The 10867-nt window shown below is 33.4% G+C and overlaps 1 protein-coding gene across 2 annotated transcripts in view; it reads left to right on the forward strand.

Annotated features, from left to right (window-relative positions):
- Positions 1 to 10867, forward strand: part of actn4 (actinin, alpha 4) — a 264894-nt gene that overhangs the window by 192737 nt on the left and 61290 nt on the right. The gene's annotated exons all lie outside the window — the stretch shown is intronic.

Below are 10867 nucleotides of genomic sequence, written 5' to 3' on the forward strand. Positions count from 1 at the left end.
AGGGAAAAAGCACAACTTGTGACTCGCCAGTCGAGCATGAGACCAGAGAGACGGGAGGAGACGGAGAAACTTCATCAGCATGGTGCAAACATGAGTTGTACAGGGGGAAATGTAGTTTACTGCAGTTAAACACCTAAAGAAATATACCAAAATAGGCCTATAGAACAGCTAAGTTTCTACAGGCCTATAAACTCTGTTTCTCCCAGAGTTTCCATAATGAGGTAAGGTGTTGGTAGCGCCCACAATAACTGACAAGATTTCCTGACCAAATTATAGCTAATTTGCAGTGTTCACCCTCAGAAATAAAAGGCACAACATTTGACTGAGGTAAAGTTGGTTTTACATTTGCACATTCATTCATTTTTGAACATTACAAACAACATTAGCACTATTTTATTGACTGAACAGTGTTGTACTTTGATAGTCACTGGCTGATAATATGATTTCCCTATATTTTGAATTAGCAAAAAATTCATTTCTGACATATAATTGGAGAAAGGAGAAAGTCCAACTTTACCTCAATCATAGGGGACACATAAGTTGTAAGGGGGTAAAGATAGTTTACTGCAGTTAAAACACTACCAAATCAGGGCTGGCAAATCAATCGAAAAGTAATCGAAATCGTCAATTTTTTGAAGTACTTTCTCTACCGCATGTGGAGTCGAGTATTTTAAAATCAGGTAATGCACCCTTCATTCAAAAATCTCTTGTAATATGTGAGCAAATGTACTGTACAAAACTTATCAGTAGAATATATGAGGGCAATAAATAAAATAATCGCTCATTAATCAACATCCAGTTAAAACGTTCAATTAATCGAGGCTTTAATTTTAGGTTATTTAATTTAGAAATTAAATGTAAAATATTTTCACACATTCGCTCAATTTCAAACTGTGAAAACGTGTGTCAAAGTCTTTATATATTGTTCACCTGTGCTACTTTAAATATTGGTTCTGAAATCGCATGTAAATGACTTTAACTCAACATTAGCACTATTTAATTGACTGAACAGTGTTGTACTTTGATAGTTCTTGGCTGCTAATATGATTTCCCGATTTACAATTTGCAAAAAATACTTTTCTGACATTATATTATTGGAAAAAGTCTGAATGTGTGAGTATAAAACCAACTTTACCTCAATCATGGGGCAAACACAAGTTGTAAGTGGGTAAAAGATAGTTTACTGCAGTTAAAACACTTCAAAAATACCAAGATAGGGCTGGCAAATTAACCGAAAAGTACATATAATATAATTGGAGAAAGGAGAAAGTCTAAAACCAACTTTACCTCAATCATGGTGCAAACATAAGTTGTAAGGGGGTAAAGATAGTTTACTGCAGTTAAAACACTACCAAATCAGGGCTGGCAAATCAATCGAAAATTAATCGAAATCGACATTCAGAACCAATAATCAATCAAATGTTTTCAGGTCAATTTTTTCAAGTACTTTCCCTACCGCATTTGGAGTCAAGTATTTTAAAATCAAGTAATGCAATTATGCTGACATATGCTATATATATTGTCTACCTATACGCTACTTTGAATATTGGGTTTGAAATCACATGTAAATGACTATAAAACAACATTAGCACTATTTAATTGACTGAACAGTGCTGTACTTTGATAGTTATTGGCTGATAATATGATTTCCCTATTTACAATTAGCAAAGAATACTTTTCTGACATTATTATTAAGGAGAAAGTCTGAATGTGTGAGTATAAAACCAACTTTACCTCAATCATGGTGCAAACATAAGTTGTAAGGGGGTAAAAGATAGTTTACTGCAGTTTAAACACTTCAAAAACACCAAAATAGGGCTGGCAAATCAATCGAAAACGACATACAGAACCAATAATCGATCAAAATATTTCAAGACCTTTCCCTTCCGCATGTGGAGTCGAGAATTTCAAAATCAGGTAATGCACCCTTAATTCAAAAATCTCTTGCAATATGTGAGCAAATCTACTGTACAAAACTTATCAGTGAAATATATGAGGGCAAAAAATAAAATAATCGTTCATTAATCAACATCCAGTTAAAACGTTCAATTAATCGAGGCTTTAATTTTAGGCCAAATTGCCCAGCCCTACCAAAATATAGAACAGTGAAGTTTCCATGATGTGAGGTAAGGTGCTGATAACCACACCCTCAATTACTGACAAGACTTCTCCACCAATTTAAGTTATGGCAAATTTCCAGTGTTCACCCTCAGAAATAAAAGGTGAAATGTTTGACGGAGGTAAAGTTGGTTTTATATTCGCACATTCACTCGATTTCAAACTGTGAAAACGTGTGTCAAAGTCTTTATATATTGTTCACCTGTGCTACTTTAATTGTTGGGTCTGAAATCGCATGTAAATGACTTTAACTCAACATTAGCACTATTTAATTGACTGAACAGTGTTGTACTTTGATAGTTCTTGGCTGCTAATATGATTTCCCGATTTACAATTTGCAAAAAATACTTTTCTGACATTATATTATTGGAAAAAGTCTGAATGTGTGAGTATAAAACCAACTTTACCTCAATCATGGGGCAAACACAAGTTGTAAGTGGGTAAAAGATAGTTTACTGCAGTTAAAACACTTCAAAAATACCAAGATAGGGCTGGCAAATTAACCGAAAAGTACATATAATATAATTGGAGAAAGGAGAAAGTCTAAAACCAACTTTACCTCAATCATGGTGCAAACATAAGTTGTAAGGGGGTAAAGATAGTTTACTGCAGTTAAAACACTACCAAATCAGGGCTGGCAAATCAATCGAAAATTAATCGAAATCGACATTCAGAACCAATAATCAATCAAATGTTTTCAGGTCAATTTTTTCAAGTACTTTCCCTACCGCATTTGGAGTCAAGTATTTTAAAATCAAGTAATGCAATTATGCTGACATATGCTATATATATTGTCTACCTATACGCTACTTTGAATATTGGGTTTGAAATCACATGTAAATGACTATAAAACAACATTAGCACTATTTAATTGACTGAACAGTGCTGTACTCTGATAGTTATTGGCTGATAATATGATTTCCCTATTTACAATTAGCAAAGAATACTTTTCTGACATTATTATTAAGGAGAAAGTCTGAATGTGTGAGTATAAAACCAACTTTACCTCAATCATGGTGCAAACATAAGTTGTAAGGGGGTAAAAGATAGTTTACTGCAGTTTAAACACTTCAAAAACACCAAAATAGGGCTGGCAAATCAATCGAAAACGACATACAGAACCAATAATCGATCAAAATATTTCAAGACCTTTCCCTTCCGCATGTGGAGTCGAGAATTTCAAAATCAGGTAATGCACCCTTAATTCAAAAATCTCTTGCAATATGTGAGCAAATCTACTGTACAAAACTTTTCAGTGAAATATATGAGGGCAAAAAATAAAATAATCGTTCATTAATCAACATCCAGTTAAAACGTTCAATTAATCGAGGCTTTAATTTTAGGCCAAATTGCCCAGCCCTACCAAAATATAGAACAGTGAAGTTTCCATGATGTGAGGTAAGGTGCTGATAACCACACCCTCAATTACTGACAAGACTTCTCCACCAATTTAAGTTATGGCAAGTTTCCAGTGTTCACCCTCAGAAATAAAAGGTGAAATGTTTGACGGAGGTAAAGTTGGTTTTATATTCGCACATTCACTCGATTTCAAACTGTGAAAACGTGTGTCAAAGTCTTTATATATTGTTCACCTGTGCTACTTTAATTGTTGGGTCTGAAATCGCATGTAAATGACTTTAACTCAACATTGGCACGATTTAATTGACTGAACAGTGTTGTACTTTGATAGTCATTGGCTGCTAATATGATTTCCCGATTTACAATTTGCAAAAAATACTTTTCTGACATTATATTATTGGAGAAAGTCTGAATGTGTGAGTATAAAACCAACTTTACCTCAATCATGGTGCAAACATAAATTGTAAGTGGGTAAAAGATAGTTTACTGCAGTTAAAACACTTCAAAAATACCAAAATAGGGCTGGCAAATTAATCAAAAAGTAATTAAAATCAACATTCAGAACCAAAAATCGATCAAATGTTTTCAGGTCAACATTCCGCATGTGGAGTTGAGTATTTTAAAATCAAGTAATGTGCCCTTCATTCAAAAATCTCTTGCAATATGTGAGCAAATCTACTGTACAAAACTTATCAGTGAAATATATGAGGGCAAAAAATAAAATAATCGCTCAGTAATCAACATCCAGTTTAAATGTTCAATTAATCGAGGCTTTAATTTTAGGTTGTTTGATTTAGAAATTAAATGTAAATTATTTGACGGAGGTAAAGTTAGTTTTATTTTCACACATTCGCTCAATTTCGAACAGTGAAAACTTGTGTTAAGGTCTATATATTGTTCACCTGTGCTACTTTAAATATTGGGTCTGAAATCACATGTAAATGACTTTAACTCAACATTAGCACTATTTCATTGACTGAACAGTGTTGTACTTTGATAGTTCTTGGCTGCTAATATGATTTCCCAATTTACATTTTGCAAAAAATACTTTTCTGACATTATATTAATGGAGAAAGTCTGAATGTGTGAATATAAAACCTTAATCAAGGTGCAAACATAAATTGTAAGAGAGAAAAGATAGTGCAGATAAACACTTCAATAAAATACTAAAATATACAAGTTTCCATGATGTGAGGAAAGGTGCTGATAGTGCCTACAACAACTGAAGGAATTTCTTCACCAAATTAAGTTATGGCTAATTTGCTGTGTTCACCCTCAGAAATAAAAAATACAAAATCTGCCACTGGTGTGTTATCTTAGAAGGTACAATTCAGAGATATAGAGTTTATATTTGGTTTATATATTCACACATGCAGACCTTAACCTTCTTAGCATCATTTTAGAAAAATATTCTTTGTAAATTCTAAGTAGTAAAATCATTAAAACAGCCAATAACTATCAAAGTACAACACTGTTCAAAGCCAATTAAATAATGCTAATGTTGTTTGGAATAATGGGGTATATGCACAGCTAGTGCCAGCTCTGACTTACTTTCAATTTTATAAGGTTTCGTTGACAGCGTCGACGTTGTAATGTAAATAAAATACATTCAGTTAATTAGACTTAAGCTTTCAATCAATTCTTCAAGCATAAAATGAGATGAAAGACAGTGTAACTGCTAGTGTCGTCAGGATTAGCAGGCTAATGCAGAAACTCTGTTGAAAATAGTCATATTTTAAAGACATGGCAGGGAAAAAATAGCAGTGCTTCGTCCAATTTGAGACCCACTTCATTTTGTATATCTATCAGGCAGTACAGATCACAGATTTTTGAAGAAATCAGATCTTAAACATGGCAAATTTATAATTGGAAGTGCTGATGCAGGCTGACTTAATTTAAAAGTTCATGTGCATTTTCCCCATTAGGCCTACATGTGATTTCAGACACAATATTTAAAATAACTATTCAGAAATTGTCACAGTTCAAAATTTACCGCATGTGCAAATACACTCTAAAAATAATAGAGTTATTTATTTAACCCAACGGTTGAGTTAAACATATTTGATGCTTCGTTTGGGTTATTTTTGGGTTATTTATTATTCAATTCAATTCACTTTCTTTGTATAGCAATACAATTACAATATAGCTTCACATAAAAGATCATAGTAAATTGGAACAGTGTAGTTCAGTTTTTAAGTGTTGAAGTTCAGCTCAGTGTGGTTTAATAATCACTACTGAGGGCCACTGGAGAGCAATCCATCAATCCACAGCTCTACTGATCCCAAACCATGCAAGCTAGGGGGGGAAAAAACTTCACCAATTGTCAAAAGTGAAGAAGAAAAAAACCTTGAGAGAAACCAGACTCAGTTGGGCATGACCATTTTAATTTCTCCACTGGCCAAACATCTTGTGCAAAGCTGCAGTCTCAGTGGCGGAGGCTGGAAGCTGGACTTCAGCAAAGACTCGTCTGTCCCTGGGGCGTCACAGGAATCAGTCTCATGCTCTCCACTCCTCCATGACCACCACAGCAGCTGCTTAGGACACGGCCTGGTCCAGGATATGGACACCTTGGGATCATCTCGTCTCTGCTCTTGGATCAATCAGTGACTCTGCATAGTCTGAGGACCTCGGGATGAGTATCCCCAAGTGGAAATAGAGAATAAAGAGAATAATTAGCGTAGCTGCTGTTCATAGTGTATATAAACAAGATGCAGAAGCCTGTGTGGAGACCCACTAAGTGATGCACTGAGTGTATGCTTTACTAAACAGATAGGTCTTTAATCGAGTTTTGAATTGTGAGAGTGTGTCTGAGCCTCGGACAGTATCAGGAAGGCTATTGCAGAGTTTAGGAGCCATAAAGGAGAAGGCTCGACCTCCTTTACTCGACTTTGCTATTACTACCAGAAGCCCTAAGTTTTGAGATCTTAAAGAGCGAGTTGGATTGTAGCGAGACAAAAGGTTGGTTAGATAAACAGGAGCTAGATTACTTAAAGCTTTATATGTAAGAAGCAATATTTTAAATTCAATATTGAGTTAAAGTTGAGTTAAATGTTTGGTGCTTTGTTGGGTTATTTTTAACCTTTATTTGGTTAATTATTTAATAACTCAACCAGTTGGGTTAAAAATTAGAATTTTACCAGTCAACTGATTTAACTGACACAGAACAGCTGAATTATTATGTGTGTGCGTAATGTTGTTTTTGCAATATAAAGTTTATTTAAGCTATAATGCAATAATGTTGTTATTTTTTATCAAATTACCTCTCTGTGGCATGTTTTAATATCCGTTTCACCATCCAAGATAATCTTTTAGAAGTTTTAACAGTGTATAAGACCAACTTTACCTCAATTAGATATTACCTTTAGGGTTCACTTTTGTACCCTTAACATTTTTACATTTTAGTAGGGCTGCACAATATTGGAAAAATTTGACATTGCAAAATGTTACTATATTATATATACACATCATTGACACATTCATTTTAATACCTTGGAATGTCATGACTGACCAAGATCATCTTTTAGAAGTGTTTGGATGTGGTTAAAATGTATTGTACACTGTGGACAAAGTGGAGCCTGCTGCAGCTGCTGGTCTTTATAGCACACAGAGCTCCATATGTGCTCCATCAACACAGGACTCTCTGCTTGCAGAGTTTATAACTGTCTGCACTGTCTTCTGTTTCTTCATTGTTTGTGATAATTAATTTATTTTAACAAAAGTGTCTGGAACTAAATGAAATGGAAATAAAGCATTTTCAATATGTTTGAAAACTGTATATTATTTATTTACCCAGCAATAATAATAAAATTAATAGTTGTACTAGTAATAGTAGCAATAGTAATAGCAGAATGGAAAAAAAAAATTATTTAATCAAAATAACCCAATGCATTGGGTTAAAATAACCCGTAGTTTGGAAAGATGCTATAATAACCTATAGTTGGGTTATATGTTGGGGTATTTTTAAGTTAACCCAACTATTTTAACAGTGTATAAGACCAACTTTACCTCAATTGGATATTACCTTTAGGGTTCACTTTTGTACCCTTAACGTACGGAACATTTTTACATTTTAGTAGGGCTGCACAATATTGGAAATATTTGACATTGCTAAATGTTACTATATTATATATACACATCATTGACACATCAATTTTAATACCTTGGAATGTCATGACTGACCAATCAGAATCAAGTATTCCAGAGAGCCAAATAATGGTAGCAACACAAAAATGTTCCTATACTATATATTACTTGTTGACATTTTTAACACATTCATTTTAAGAATGACAACACAAATGCAAAACATCTATACCTTAGTTTACTTCTTTTATATTCCTAATCTTGTGTACAGTTTTAAAACAACAATTTTAACAATACCACAGTATAAAAAGTAACAAACTTAAAAGTTTTATTTTCCCTGCCTTTGTTATTGTTGATCATCTTAGGTGCCAGTTCCTCATTTTAGGTTAGGCTGCAGCTTAGGAAGCAAATAGGCTACATTATTACCTTTGGATGTAGTTATGTACCACAGTAAGTGAGGTAAACTGGCTCTCAGCACACCACCCATGAGCTGCTGATCTGGACCCCAGCCTACAATCACCCACCAATTGAAGCATCACCACTGAACTTCACTAAAGAGTGAGAGAACCTCGGGCAGGGATTCGCCATGGTCAGAGTGACTGAGCTGAGCGAGGGCGAGTGAAAGCGTCGCCCCACCTGACGCCACGGGTCATTTCCATAGATATGGTGTGGGGAAACAACCTTCACCACCATCCAGACAGAAACACACAAGATGATGATCACTGAGTACCTATTATGAGTCATTTTAATTTTTATTATGACTACAAGCTAATTAATAGAAGATCTAGTCTTAAAATCTACACTCAAAAACATATTTTGTGCTACTTGTTTAAACTACTTAATTAAAATGAGCTGAAACAACACAATTCTGAAGATTTTTAGAGGAAACTTAATTGTTTTATGTTCAATATACTTTTTTTTAATTAGTTACGTCAACTTAATAGATTTGTGTTGGGAGATTGCATTACATTTTTTTTTTTTATAGTGTACACAAACTGATTTTTGGTCACAAATTTACTGCTAATATAGCCAAACGTTTTTTTTATTTGTGATTAGGAATGAATTTATTTACATGTAACAATAAATTTTCATATTTAGCCTTTTTTTTCTTTTAACCATCAAATTGTAGATGTCTAAATAGTAGTACCTCAGACAAACATTGTCAATTTTTACAAACCACACATCAATAGAATGTTTATTTATTCTCCTCAGAGAGTAGATTATGCATAACTCTCAATTTAACAAAATATTTACCCCTGTGACTGCTTTTGTGGTCCTGGGTGACCCATATCTTGAATACATTTAGAAATCATCAATTTTAAATATGTCAAATTACCACAAAGGCACACATAGGCAACTTTGATTTGATTTTTACAGATTTTTTGTATTACACAGCTCTCTGGAATTCTTGATTCTGATTGGTCGATCACAACAGTTCAAGGTATGCTATATGTTAGGGATGAAATACATTTCAGGCAGTTATTATGGCAAAATGAAGCCAGACGCAAAGCAGAGCACTGCTGTATAAGCATGAAGGGCTTTATTCGGTGAAAACAACCGCCTGGATGTACTTTATCCCACGTATTATGAAGCTACAAAACTTGCAACAAAACCTAGATATAGCATTGATATGATTGGCAATAGTTTATTAATTCTTTAATAAAGAGAAACAAAAATAACTGAATGGCGCATACATTAACTAGTTATTGTTCATTGTGTTAAAGTTGGTTTTATATTCACACATTCTGACGTTATTCTTAATAACATAATTTGGTTAAAGTATTGTTTCTGAATTCTGAATAGTGAAATCATATTATCAGCCAATGACTACCAAAGTACATCGTTCACAGTCAATTAAATAGTGCTAAATGTTGTTTTTAAGTTATTCTTACGTTGCATGCGATTTCATACGGAATATTCAAGGCAGTGGTAAACAACATAGGGACACAAGTTAACACTGAATGACTGTGAATATAAAACCAACTGTCCCTCAATTTATTGTTCTTATATCTGATTATTGTACATTTGGTTGTGTTGTTTTTCTATTGTTGTATTTTAGTTGGATTAATATTAATGTTGTTTTATATAAGTTAAACAGTGCTGATATGAACCAGATTTCCCCAAGTCTGCTTTAAGCTTTAATAATAAATTAGTTTTTTTACATAACATTAAAGCCTTTGAAACGTAATTCCCAAAAGCACTTCACACTTAAAAGACATCAGAAAAAACTAAAATGTAACAAGTAAAACCATTTGAAATACTAAAACAATGCATTGCACACCTCACAGATGGCAGTCTAAAAATCATTTAAAACATTTGTTTAACTTGCCTAATTCACACGATGTTATTCCTCCATTTTAGTGTGATCTTAATACATTGAAGTTGCTGATTTTCCAACACACATCCGATTAATAAATAAATCTAGGCCTTCTGAATAACGAATTTTGTTCAGACATTATTGTCACTTTATATCGTATTTAACGTTGATGTCGTCGATAATGAAATACCACACAACTTCTGTTCGATAATTTAAAAGCTTTATTATCCTTATTTGTACATAGTTGAGTCGTTTGGAGTGCAAACTTACTATGTTTGTTGTTTGATTCGTTTGGTTGACGAGCGGCGAGTACGTTAAGTCAGTCGCGTTGACAACGGGCAAAAGCTCACTCATTGCGCGCGGTGGCTGTTTAAGCCACTCGGCCGATACCAACTCAATACAACGTCACAGGGGAGGACTTTTTGAGCAAAACCGCTTTTGGATTTTTGTTTGATTACCTTAATCTATAAGCACATTCAATGCTGATAATATAATGTAATGAACTCGGTATGATGTTTATTTGAAGTTTAGTTGTAAATAATTTGTTTGCACAAAGTTTCAATTCGCATTTCTCCCCTGTGTAACTTAACGTTGGTAGTTCAAACCAACACATTTTAGCGGGAATGACCATAGATATAAGGTATTATATCTATGGGCTACGATGAATAGGTCTTTTATTTGTCTTTAAATCTTATGAAATAATCTTATTAACAAATTATAATATTTGAACAATAGGCAGAGGTATTGATTTAAACCGAAACTATTATTCTTACGCACATCTGTACTTAATAACTGTATTTAACAAGTGTTTAATCGTTTATATATTTTATGTATTGTAACGTAAGCTATGCCTGTTTTTACATAGTTTGAATGTGACACTGAGATGAGAAAAAAATAAATAACGTTACAGTATTTTATATAAAAATTTATCAAATATTTCACCTATAAAATGATTTATTATAACAAATATGGACAAACTAAAACAGAAAAAAA

The sequence above is a fragment of the Danio rerio genome, chromosome 15 (assembly GCF_052040795.2).
Source record: "Danio rerio strain M-AB ecotype USA chromosome 15, GRCz13ab, whole genome shotgun sequence".
Classification (NCBI taxonomy): Eukaryota; Metazoa; Chordata; class Actinopteri; order Cypriniformes; family Danionidae; genus Danio; species Danio rerio.